This window comes from Girardinichthys multiradiatus, chromosome 9 (assembly GCF_021462225.1).
Source record: "Girardinichthys multiradiatus isolate DD_20200921_A chromosome 9, DD_fGirMul_XY1, whole genome shotgun sequence".
NCBI lineage: Eukaryota > Metazoa > Chordata > Actinopteri > Cyprinodontiformes > Goodeidae > Girardinichthys > Girardinichthys multiradiatus.
The window spans coordinates 11,579,130-11,591,173 of NC_061802.1; the positions used below are offsets into that span (position 1 = coordinate 11,579,130).

General features: G+C 41.6%; 1 protein-coding gene across 3 annotated transcripts in view; it reads left to right on the top strand.

The window, feature by feature from the left end:
* The window catches only part of dennd1b (DENN/MADD domain containing 1B), a 160,089-nt gene that overhangs the window by 40,279 nt on the left and 107,766 nt on the right, over positions 1-12,044 (top strand). The gene's annotated exons all lie outside the window — the stretch shown is intronic.

Consider the following 12,044-nt stretch of genomic DNA (forward strand, 5'->3'; position numbering starts at 1 on the left):
ACATTTGGCCTGGCACAGACATTAGTTATTTGTTTTCTTGTTTGTGATGGTTGCAATCCCCCACCTCTGATCCAGCAATTTACACTTAACCCAGCTTATCTGTTTGGGGAAAAAGGTCGGTGACCCCTAGTTTAAACAGTGGCATTTTCCCAATCTGGTATAAAGCGTAGGTTTGCTGTTCTTAGCTGACAGGAGTAGCACCCAGTGTGTAATTCTGTGGCTGTAGCTCATCTGCTTCAACATTTTAACATGTTGTGCATTTAGAGATAATATTCCAGATATCTTGGTTTTAACACGGGTTTTATTTTAGCCACTGTTGCTTTTCAGGCACGAACCAGTCTGCCCATTTTCCTGCCACATTGGAGACACGGTACACAGCTGCCACTCACTTGAGGTTTTCTTTGTTTGGGCCATTCTCTGTAGACCTGAGAGATGTTTGTGCATGAAAATCCCACTGGATCTGCAGTTTCTGAAATTCTCAGACCAACAACCCTAACAAGGTCACATCACCTAAATTCCCTTTCCTTCCTTCCCTACTTGATGCTGAGTTTGAACTTCAAAAACTGTTATGCTTGCTGCCTTATTTGTTTTAACAAGCAGCTGAACAAGTGTACCTTAATATACTGGCTGGTTAGTGTACATATGCTCTGATATGTCCAAGGTCGTTTTAATGCAACAAGGCCAAATTGAGGTAACAGAGATTTTAGAATAAGGAACAGGGACCTTGTTAGGGTCGGGTCAAAGATTGTTCTGCTTTGATTAGTCTGTGCATTCTATACTAGTTTCTCTATGTTCCATTCTCAGTCTTACTATGTAATTCACAGACGGCATTGTAAATTTGAAGTTTCCAGAAACCCCCAATGTCGTAGCTGCCATGCAGTGGAAGGAAGAGTCCAGTTTATTTTGTCTCACGTTGTTTGTTTCAAACAGGAAAGTAATATTTAGGTATATGATACCAAACTGACCACAGGCTGCTGCTGTTAATATAGATATGTCACAGAGGACATTGTGGCTTAATTAGCAAGTATTTTCTCTGAACCACACCAGATATGGCAGAGGCACAAGGCTCCCATCACAGGCAGAGATAGAAAGAATGGCAGAGGAATAGCGTGTTAGAAATAGGGGCAGTAAAAGGAAGGGGGAAGAAGAGGGTGCAGCAATGACCTGACCCTCTACGCAGTATTCCATGTACATCTGTGAATGAGACGTCCGCAGCCAAATGTTTAGCAGTCCCATGTTGGGCTACGGCTCCCCTGCTGAGCTGTTGTGTATACGTTCTTATTGTGTGTGAGTGCATTTGTGTGTTTGCATGTGTTTGTGACGCCATGTGTTAGAGGCAGGCCCACATCAGGGTTCATACAGTCGAGCTAAGCCCACTGGGAGTTGAAAGCTTAAGGAAGGAAATCCCCCCCCCCCCCCCCGGCTGCTTGCCACACACACACACACACACACTCTAGCCATCTTTATATCTCTCTCTCCTCCTGGCACTTCATTAATGAAACCAATGCTTGTACGTTTGGGGCATATGCAGCTCTCTTGGCCCAACACTACGTGTGTGTGTGTGTGTGTGTGTGTGTGTGTGTGTGTGCGTGCGTGCGTGCGTGTGTGTGTGTGTGTGTGTGTGTGTGTGTGTGTGTGTGTGCGTGCGTGTGTTAGGAAAAGGGAAGGCTCCCCCTATCACATGGTAATGTATTCAGTGGAAGATCTCAGCAGAGGCATAATACTGCCGCTCGGCCCTGCCTGAGCCCATCTGTGATATGAGGAAAGGACATCGGCAGGACAGGGTATTAGCTCTAGAATGATGCACATTGTTGTTGTTGACGGTCCATACGTATAGTCTCTAAACAGTCTGACCTTTCACCCCACAACATTAATTTGTCCAATGTGGACTAAGCATAAAACAGTATCTTACCTCAGCAGGATCTTGTTAGGTTGTAAAATGACTCTTCTTACAGGTGTCACACAGGAACAACAGGGGTTTCAGAGGAGGATCTCAGCTTCCAGGTACATGTCAGTAGCTTAGAGTGTCACTGAAAGTTTGATTAAATCCATAATTTTTTTGAAAAAGAGGAAACACATGTATAAATTGATTATAGATTGGCTTACAGCCAATAAAAGCAAAAAATTTACTATTTCAGAAAATAAAAATGTTACATAAGACCAATAAAAAGGATTTCTCATAAGAAATGTGGGATTACTAAAAAGTATGTACTGTACAGTATATAGATTCTATACCTGGTTGGGGCTCCTTTTGCATGGATTACAGCATCTATAGAGTGTATCAGGGAGGTACCATGATACACTGTCTGTGACTCTGTTGAGGTACTAACAAGGGCCAAGTTGCTTTTATAGTGGATGTTTCAGGTCTGGTGTCCCTCATCTTCCTCTTGTCAATACTCTATAGGTTCTTTAAGGAGTTTTGGTCAGGTGTCTTTGCTGGCCAATCAAGCAGTAACAGTAAGGCCATCCTCTGGCAGGGTTGGCAGGTACCAAGTCCAGCCTGGTAACTTAATCAGCATCTCCATGAAGCTTGTCAGAAGAGGGAAACATGCAGTGCTTTTAAGGTCCCCTGTTAGATGACTGCTCTGACTTTGGACCTGAAAAAACAGCAGATAACATGGCTCTTCAAATTATTACTGACTGATTTAAACTTCACACTGGACCTCAATCATCTTGGATTCTGAAAATTAATATTTATATATTATATTATTATTATATTTAAAACGTATATTCATCCGAAAACTTTGGACACTAAGCAACAGTATAGTCATTTTTCTCCTTAGCCAAGGTAAAATGGGTTTAGTCCATGTCCTGGATGGGCTCGTGTCTGGTTTCCTGTGCATCCTTTCCAGCCATATTATTCCCTTCCACTAAACTTTCCATTAATACACTTGGGGACAGCACTGTGTGAACAGCCAGGTTGTTTAGCAGTGACATTTTGCAGCTCATCCTTTGTTGGGTTATCACAAGCTATAAGCCATAATCTTTAATTTTGCTATAAATAAACACTTTAAAATATCACTGGGTGTGCAATGTATCTATATAAAAGTAAAAATTTTTTTTATTGAATCACTGAAATAAATAAACTCCATTTTTAAAAAGATGCCAAAATGTAGTTTTTTACTCTTTAAGCAAGGTATCATAAAAACACCTATTTCTTCTTGTTTAACTGCAGCATGAGAGAACTAGAGTAAAATGCATGACTTCTTATTTTTCAGTGACTTCTGCAGTCTAAAGGTGAATGTAAGGTTGAGGCCTGTGGAAACATGCTGTTGAGCGGCTCACGGGAGACCCAACCACGGCCTTCGTTTTGTCCTTGGTTTATTCTCTGTGATGTCCTTAAGGTTCCTGAAGCACAGATTTGAGAATGCCGTTTTCTTTGCTGCAGTGTCTCCCCCTGTACAAGCAGTATGAATGTACGAAACCACATCGTACCTGTCAGGGTTTGGCGAGTGTTGGAAGAGGCCTGAGGATCAATCTGCCACCTTCAACACCTCCTGAAGACAGCCTCTGATAACACAGGACTGCTGTTAATCACAATAACCCCGTTCACCGGAGACACTCTGCGTCAAAGGAGTCGTTGGGATCAAAGACATGACGAGGGAATTAATAATAATCCAGAAAGACACAACTGCCCCCTCCCATCTCTCACCAATCAGTGGAAACGGAGTGAGCAAGAATGTGAAAATGTAACGCCCTCGTGTCAATTTTAAAAACGCACCTCAGCGGCTCATGTGCCCCCCTTCCACACCTCTCTATCCCACCTTCCCCCTGTTAAAGCAGCTGTGTTGCTTTGGTCCGGCTCTGAAGGCCGTTCTTATTACCGGCACAGAGCACAGGTCAGGATGGCAAGCCGGCAGCATACTATTAAATCCTAATGAAAGGAATCTCTGCAGGGTCTGAGGTCTGCAGTGTCCAGAGGAGACACTGCCTCTGCCCATTGTTCTTCTGCTTCTTTTCTTGCCGTTCTGCTGTTTTTTTTAATTTTTTTTTTATTCTTGCTCTAGATTTCACCTCTTTGCCTGGTTTCTGTCACTGACTTTTTTTGTCATCCCGTTCACTTTATTTTCATCTGTTCTTCTGCATTTTAAAGGTCCTCTCTGTGTTAGCACGAGTTAACACGTTTCTCCTGACATTTTCACACTTTTTTCACTTTCATCCATGTTTGCCTTTCTCTTTGATGTTAAGGCTCATAAATAGTTTTCTGAATTCTTCATGAAAATTGTAATAAAGGTTAAAGGTTCATCCAGCTGTTACATGTTGAATATACACAGGGGATGTGATTTTTCTTTTTCTTCTCAAAAAGGTTAGGGTTATTGACTGTGCAAACAGTTCACTCCTCAGGAAAAGACCTAATGTTTCACCTGTATAAATAAAGCTGAAATAATAATAATGACACATTGTATCTATCTTTACAAGTTGTAAAAGGCATCTACATTAAGTTTGAATCTCTAACATAATTCACATAAAAGTCAACGTTTGCTGTTGAAATACACCCATTACCAGAAAAATGTCATAATCTGGGAGTTATTACAGATATGACTCTTTTTTTTTTTTTTTTTGCTTCATGTGAATCATTAGATCAGATAATTAAACACATTTAAAAATATGAGGCAAAGATGACTGGAGTATTTTTAAATGATTGAATATTAAGGTGGAAATCTCCCCCCCTGTAGAATCAAGCCATCACTCAGTAGAACCTATCTGACAACACGAAGTAGACTGAAAGATGTGAAGGAGAAACACAAAGTCATGGACATCTATCAGTCTGGAGAGGGTTCCAGAGCTTTAACTAGGGCTCTGGGAGTCCAGCAAACCATAGGTGGAGCCATTATCACAAATGGAGAAAACATCGAACAGCTGTGAACCTTCCCAGGTACCACCAGCACACCAGGGCATCAATGTGTCATCTAAAGCACTGCAGACCTCAGTGAATGTCTGTGTCACTGGGAACATCTGCTTCCTTGGGCCAGAAAAACATCTTGATGATTGCACACCGGCAAGTCCATACCTGAATAGTGCACAAAAAAAAGTTTCTAGATAAAGTTCAGATTTGAATCAAAATGAAATGCTGTGGCCCGACTTAAACAGGCTGTTCATGATGGGGAAACCCTGAGCTCAAATTCCTCCACATCAGTAAAACACTCGTTGCTTATAATCACAAGCGTTGCCTCCAAGGGTGGCAAAACCTGTTAACATGCTTAGGAGGCAAGTTACCTTTTTAGATAATGCCAGGTTGGTTTGGACAGTTTTTTCCACTTACAGATGAAATCATTTGAAATCTGCTTCATGTATTTGCCCAGGTTATGTTTGCCTGATATTAAACTCTGTTTGTTCAAGCCTTCAAGTGTGACAATGTAAAAAAAAAAAAAATTATCTTTAAAGTGGCAAATATTTTTTCACAGTCTACTTTCTTTTAGTAAGCAAAGCCTCTGGGCTCTTGGACACTGACCGGTGTTGTAATGTTGGAAAAGACTGCATATATAGATTCTTCAATGCTTGGAAGGCATTAATCTTATTCAGTTTTTCGATAACTTTCCACTAGATTAGTCTCTTGTTTCTTCTAAATTTTGTATTGGAATCATTGAATTCAGAATGTGTCTGAATTCCATAGATGTCACTAATAGGCCACAAAAACTTTTGATTAGATTTTGCTTCATGTTTTGATAAGCAGAAGAATAAAGAAAACCTTTACTTCATATCTACCCACTCTCTATTGATCAAGATGCATTACAAACAGCCAGAGATAAGAATTGGCCACCTTGAGCGACTCTGATCTGGGATTGGGAGTTATTAAAAAAAAAAAAAAAACTTTCTTTTCTTATTCATTAAACAAAGGTTAGGGACATATGCTTTCATCTGTCCATCGTGATTATCATGTAATTCCTTCATTTTCTGTTGACTACAACTATTATCTCTATGAAACAGCATGCAATACATGTTCATTCTCTTTTTAGTCTTCAAAAAAATGGACAAAAAATGCAAACCAAACAAAAGAATGGTTTTGTTCAAAATTGGGGTTGGTGCTTCAGACCTCACAGAAAACCAGAAATCTGAATGGGCCAGGAAAAGCCTTACTGGTGCAGCTCTAATTATTTTTCTTCATATATATTATTGTTAGCCAAATTGTACCATGCTATATAATGTCACCATTTTCTTAGTTTCTGTGCCTATCCAGATATATTTACTTGTTTGTCTCTCAGTGTCAGGGATTAGTGTCACATCTGTGCTGTTTTGGTATTTAGTGTAAATTTAAGATCAGAGCAGAAACAGGAAATCCTTCAGAAAAATATTGATAATGGATTTTGTATTAGCATCTATTCTGAATCTTGAGTTCTTCTTGTATCTTCGTGTTTTTATCCAGTTTTCCCCTTAATTCGTTTGCACCACGTTTAGCCCATGCAAGGTTTCAGACCATTACACATTTTTATTCTGCATTATTTATTTTTTCCTTTCTCCCCTCACTACCAAGGCTCAGCTGTCCTTGTGCCTTTACACGTTGCAAATGAATGCATATCCATGCAAATTCTTAAAAAAGAAAGGCTGGAAAATTTGAATATTTTGCTTAAAGCAGCACCCAGGTCGACCCTGCCATTCGGCATTTGAAAGTAGTGTGTCTGTTTGAATACTGAGGATCTCTCTTTGTCATGTTCGCCAGAGGGGCTGGGTGAGCAAACCAGCACCGGCGGATGGGCAGAGATCGGCTGGGTAGCTGCACACAGACAGACTAATTGGGAAAGGGGGGGCGAAAGAGGGACTAGGGGTGTTGGTGAGGGTGAGGAAAAAGGTGGGGTATGCAGGAAGGGGGGATCTAGGAAGACGACAGGGGGTTTAGGAGGGAGGTGAAAGAGGATGGGGATTGGGAGATGGAAGGAGCGAAGGAGTAGGGAAGGATGGGAGGAGGTGATAGAGAGGGCACGAATGTATGCTGGAGGAAGAGGTGAAGGAAGGGTGAGTATAGACACAGTGGGTTCCACCACTGATGTGTTGGTAGCCCTGCTTACTATGTCATTATGCTGCTGAAGGCCGGCTGGATAACCACAGTCCCTGCTTGCTTCAAACCACTGTAGCTTTACACAGTTTGCATGACACATGAGATAGCCCTTTACAAGAAAGTTTCCATGCATTTATTAAACATCCAGATATTAACAAGTCTATCTCTAACATTAAACTCGAAAGTCTTTTGACATACCAGTGAAACCGGCCAACACTCATGGGTATTATATGTATAAAAGTATCTATATAAATGTGTTGGCTAAATTAAAATATGCTGTTAGCTGCTTTAAGATTATAGTAGTCCTCCAAGCTAATTAGTGTCTTGTCAGTTTGAAAGTGTTGGAATTATGAATCTGAGAATATTATTTAATATTTAATATTATTATTTTATCAAATAATATTTCGGTTTGTTAAGGGTTGTCCTCTGAATACCAGCCCAGTAAGGCGATGGTATTAGGACAAAATAGAAAGGTGTGAGACAAGCTCCGACATTATTGAACAGCATAAACTCTGCACATATATGGAATTAATTCACACAATTTCTTAAAATACAAGAATTTATTAACAAAAATAAGTCAACTCAAAGTCAAACATATTTCAATCAACAAACTCTTTACTATGCTAAAACAATCCAACTAAACTACCAAGTAGAATTAAAGAATAGGGAAGCCTAATGGGCTATGTACAATATAAACAAGTTGATTAAAGATGATTAGAAATCATGACCAAAAAGAGTGATGCAACATTACCATGCAATGTTTATGTTTGAGAACCAAGGATTATCTTGAAAGATCTGGAAATGAAGTTAAGTTAGTCTTGGAACCAACTTAGGAAATAATCAGCAACATTTAGACAACCATTCACAATGCAAGATCAGATAAAATGTTATTTTAATGAAATAATATTTTAAAGAATGATCTGCTGAATAAAACCAACCTTCTGGATGACTAATTCTCAACGGTGTCTAATTAGCTGCCTTTATTTCTTCAAATATTATTTGAAGAAATATTATTAAGGGAGTATTTTGGAAACAAGCCAAATCTTTCTGGAGAAATGGGGCTTAATAGTGTTTACTTAGTTATCAAATCCAGTAAATGATGTTCAGGGACTACTATTCACTAGCTTGAAAACTAACAACCTTTCTGTTAAATACTCTTTAGTAGCAAGCACGTGTTCTTACCGGTTAGCAGTTGAGCTAACAAAGAAGCTAATAGCTTAGCACCAGAATCAACATACCTTTAAAATACCAGGGTTAATAAAAGGGTTAAAATGCATAAGCACGGACGGCGCTTTATGATCAATGTTCTGTTTAAAATCACCCTTTAAATAAAGTTTGTCTTAACTTCAGAAACATACAAAGAACACAAACAGGGCACGTGTGCTGCAGATAGCCTGCTAGCACTAAGGTAGCCGAGTATCCACAGTCAACAAGCGGTTAGCTCGGTAGCTTTGCTGGGGGTTGAAGGTGCGTTCGCTCTGAACAAAAGGGTTAGCTCCGGAGCTGTAGATGGGCTTGTCTTGTCCGCTCCTACAGGGCTCGGAGAGAAAGTCGAGCAATGCTTGTACCTTAATTACCCACGTTCATGAATGAAAATACCGGATACACAGACAGTATTTCATTCGTACTTATCTTTGCATATGATCGATGATCGTATGACACTCTTGGATCCAGTTTGAAGAGTTTATGTCTGTTTGCCAGCAAAGAGACATCAGTACGGTGGGCCTCTCCTGACCGGTCCCACTAGAGGCTGTGTGGAAAGAGGTCGGCTTGTTGGAGAGGGGGTGCTCTTATTCAGACAGTGGCATCATGGGAAGTCTGCTGCTACCCCCCTTTCCTCAGTTGCTGGAAGTCAGTTAAATGCAATTTATTTTGAAAAGTTCCAGAAGAGTTCGTACCGGAGTTTAATGTTGAAATCCATGGCTGTGGGTCCCGACAAAAGGATTGGCAAGCAGTTTTTGATGACTATAAATATTTGTCTGTTATAGTATATGTGATTCTAAATCATTTTGTATATTTCAAATATCGTGAGACAGAACTACAAAATAAAAGGCAAGAAATAAATGAATACAAACTCAATGAAACGACAGAGTTAACCTACTACTAAACTCGACAGTGTGCTCACTTGACCTGCATAGAGTTTTAATATAGGAAACACCAAGGCAGTGGTGGCCTGTTAGAACAGGAGGTTTGCGTTCTGGAGGGGACACAAGGGGCCAGGTTCGTATCCCACAGATGGCCACATCAGCTCCATGAGCAAGACCCTTAGCCCCAGAATGCTCCCCGGGCACTGCACAATGGCAGCCCACAGCTCCCTATAAGGGATGGGTTAAATGCAGAGGACAAATTTTGTTGTAATGTACATGTGCAATGACCAATAAAGATGATTATTATTATTATACAATAACTAGTAACTATTTGATCCCTAATTTGAGTCGTTCACTTTATTTCCTGCATTTCTTCTGGTTATAAGTCTGAGGCAATGCATGCTGCTAAGAGGTTTCAACATTTCAGCTTTGTGTGGTTCAGTTTATTGTGGTTTAGGGTGTTGGTGCACCAAAGTCAGTAAATACCATCAGGGCAGCCCAATATCAGGAAAATATGCAATACCAAAAAATGTCGCAATGACGGGATAGCTAGTTAAAAATAAACATACATAAGTATAGAATGTTAATGTCTTCGTAATCTGGGCAATTTATGTTATAGACCGCAGTAGTGTATGCAGATCAGGAAATACATTTATGTTGTCCTATGAACATAAGAAATTACTTAACTGCATGGCAATATGGTTTATTAATGATTTTACCAAAACTTCTTTATACCCAGGAAAACATTTTTTGCTGTTCAACAAATTATTGGCACACAGAGCTTGCACCTTGCAACTGTGATACATTTCCAATATATTGTTTATCCCTTTAAAGATTCAACTGCAGAAAATTCAACATAGCTTCTGATTTTTGCCTAATTGTGAACTATTAATCTAATGTGTTTTGGTCAGTGTTTGCTGCAAATTTCTAGCATGTTTTTCTCAGTTCTTGCTAGTTAATCATTAAAATGTAATTTATTAGAAGGCATGTAGCCTTGAAGTTTTTCAGTTTTTTGTTTTTAACTAAAATTATCAACTTGTTTAAAGGACCATGTGTATTAGATGCCTTCAGACCCTTCTACACATTAGCTATTCATGAGTGATTCAGAGTTGTGTTTAGTTCGTGAATAAAAATCAAGCACCTAGGCATGCAGAATTCTTCCACAAGCATTTGCGAAAGAAGAAGTTGCTTTTTGGAGTTTACTACATGATAGGAGGCCAGCTGTGCAGTAAGCATAGTTGTGAAATTTCCACTCTATTAAAGATAAAAGTCTTAGTGGTATTATGACAAAGTGGAAACGATTGGGAGGGGAAACGACTAAAACAGAGTGTGGAGAGGTCGCCAACTTTCTGCAGAGTCAGTACCTACAGACCACCAAACTTCATGTGGTTTTAAGATTATATCTAGACCGTGCATAGACCTTCATGAAATGCGCCTTTATGCAGCCAAGCCTTACATCATGCCGCCACTGGTATCTAGCGCTGTTCTCTGGAGGGATAAATCCTGCCTTTCTGTCTGGCAACCCAATGGATGAGTCTAGGTTTGGTAGTTGCAAGGAGAACAGCCCTGTCTGGACTTCATCATGTCAGTTGTAAAGTTTGGTGCAGAGGGGATTATGGTGCGTGGAGTATTTAAAAATACTCCACGCAAATATGGACACACCATAAGGGTGTCCATCAGTGCACTTGGCACCAGGACACCCTAGGCAGGAGGTTGATGATCGACTTTGTTGTCATATCGTCAGACCTCCGGCCAGATGTTTTGGACACTCGGGTGAAGAGAGGGGCTGAGCTGTCCACTGATCACCACCTGGTGGTGAGTTGGATCTGCTGGAAGAGGTGATAGCCGGACAGACTTGGCAGGCCCAAGCGCATAGTGAGGGTCTGCTGGGAACGTCTGACAGAGCCCTGGTCCAGGGACGTATTCAACTCCCACCTCCGGGAGAGCTTTGACCAGATTCCGGGGGATGTTGGAGACATAGAGTCCGAGTGGACTATGTTCTCCGGATCTATTGTCGATGCTGCTGCCTGTAGCTGCGGCTGTAAGGTCTGCGGTGCCTTTCGTGGCGGCAATCCCCGAACCCGGTGGTGGACTCCGGCCGTAAGGGAAGCTGTCAAGCTGAAGAAGGACTCCTATCGGTTGTGGTGTGCTTGTGGGACTCCTGAGGCGGGTGACGGGTACCGTGAGGCCAAGCGTGCCGCGGCCCGGGCTGTGGCAGAGGCAAAAACCCGGGCCTGGGAGGAGTTCGGTGAGGCCATGGAGAAGGACAACCGGTTGGCCTCGAAGCGATTCTGGCAAACCATCCGGTGCCTCAGGAGGGGGAAGCAGTGCTTCGCCAACACTGTTTACATTGGGGGTGGGAGGCTGCTGTCCTCGACTGGGGACATTATCGGGCGGTGGAAGGGAGTACTTTGAGGATCTTCTCAATCCTGCCATCATGCATTCCCTGGTGGAAACAGAGGCTGGGGACTCAGGGTTTGACTCTTTCATCCTCCAGACTGAAGTCACTGAGGTGGTTAAAAAGCTCCGCGGTGGCAGGGCTTCGGGGATGGATGAGATTCCCTGAGTACCTCAAGGCTCTGGATGTTGTAGGGCTGTCATGGTTGACACGCCTCTTCAAGATTGCGTGGTGGTCGGGGACAATGCCTTTGGACTGGCAGACTGGGGTGGTGGTCCTCCTTCAGAAGAAGGGTGACCGGAGAATGTGTTCCAACTACAGGGGGATCACACTCCTCAGCCTGCCTGGTAAGGCCTACGCCAGGGTATTGGAGAGGAGTGTCCGGCCGATCGTCTGGTCCTCATGTGTTTTGTGGACATGGAGAAGGCATTCAATTGTTTTCCTATACCAGATATAGCACCTTTACATTTTAGTAAATGTGCAACAGCTCTTCGCATTGGACCACGTGGAAAGGGTTTTAAAATAAACCAACATACATGGAAGATAAACAGTCTAACAGTGTTCA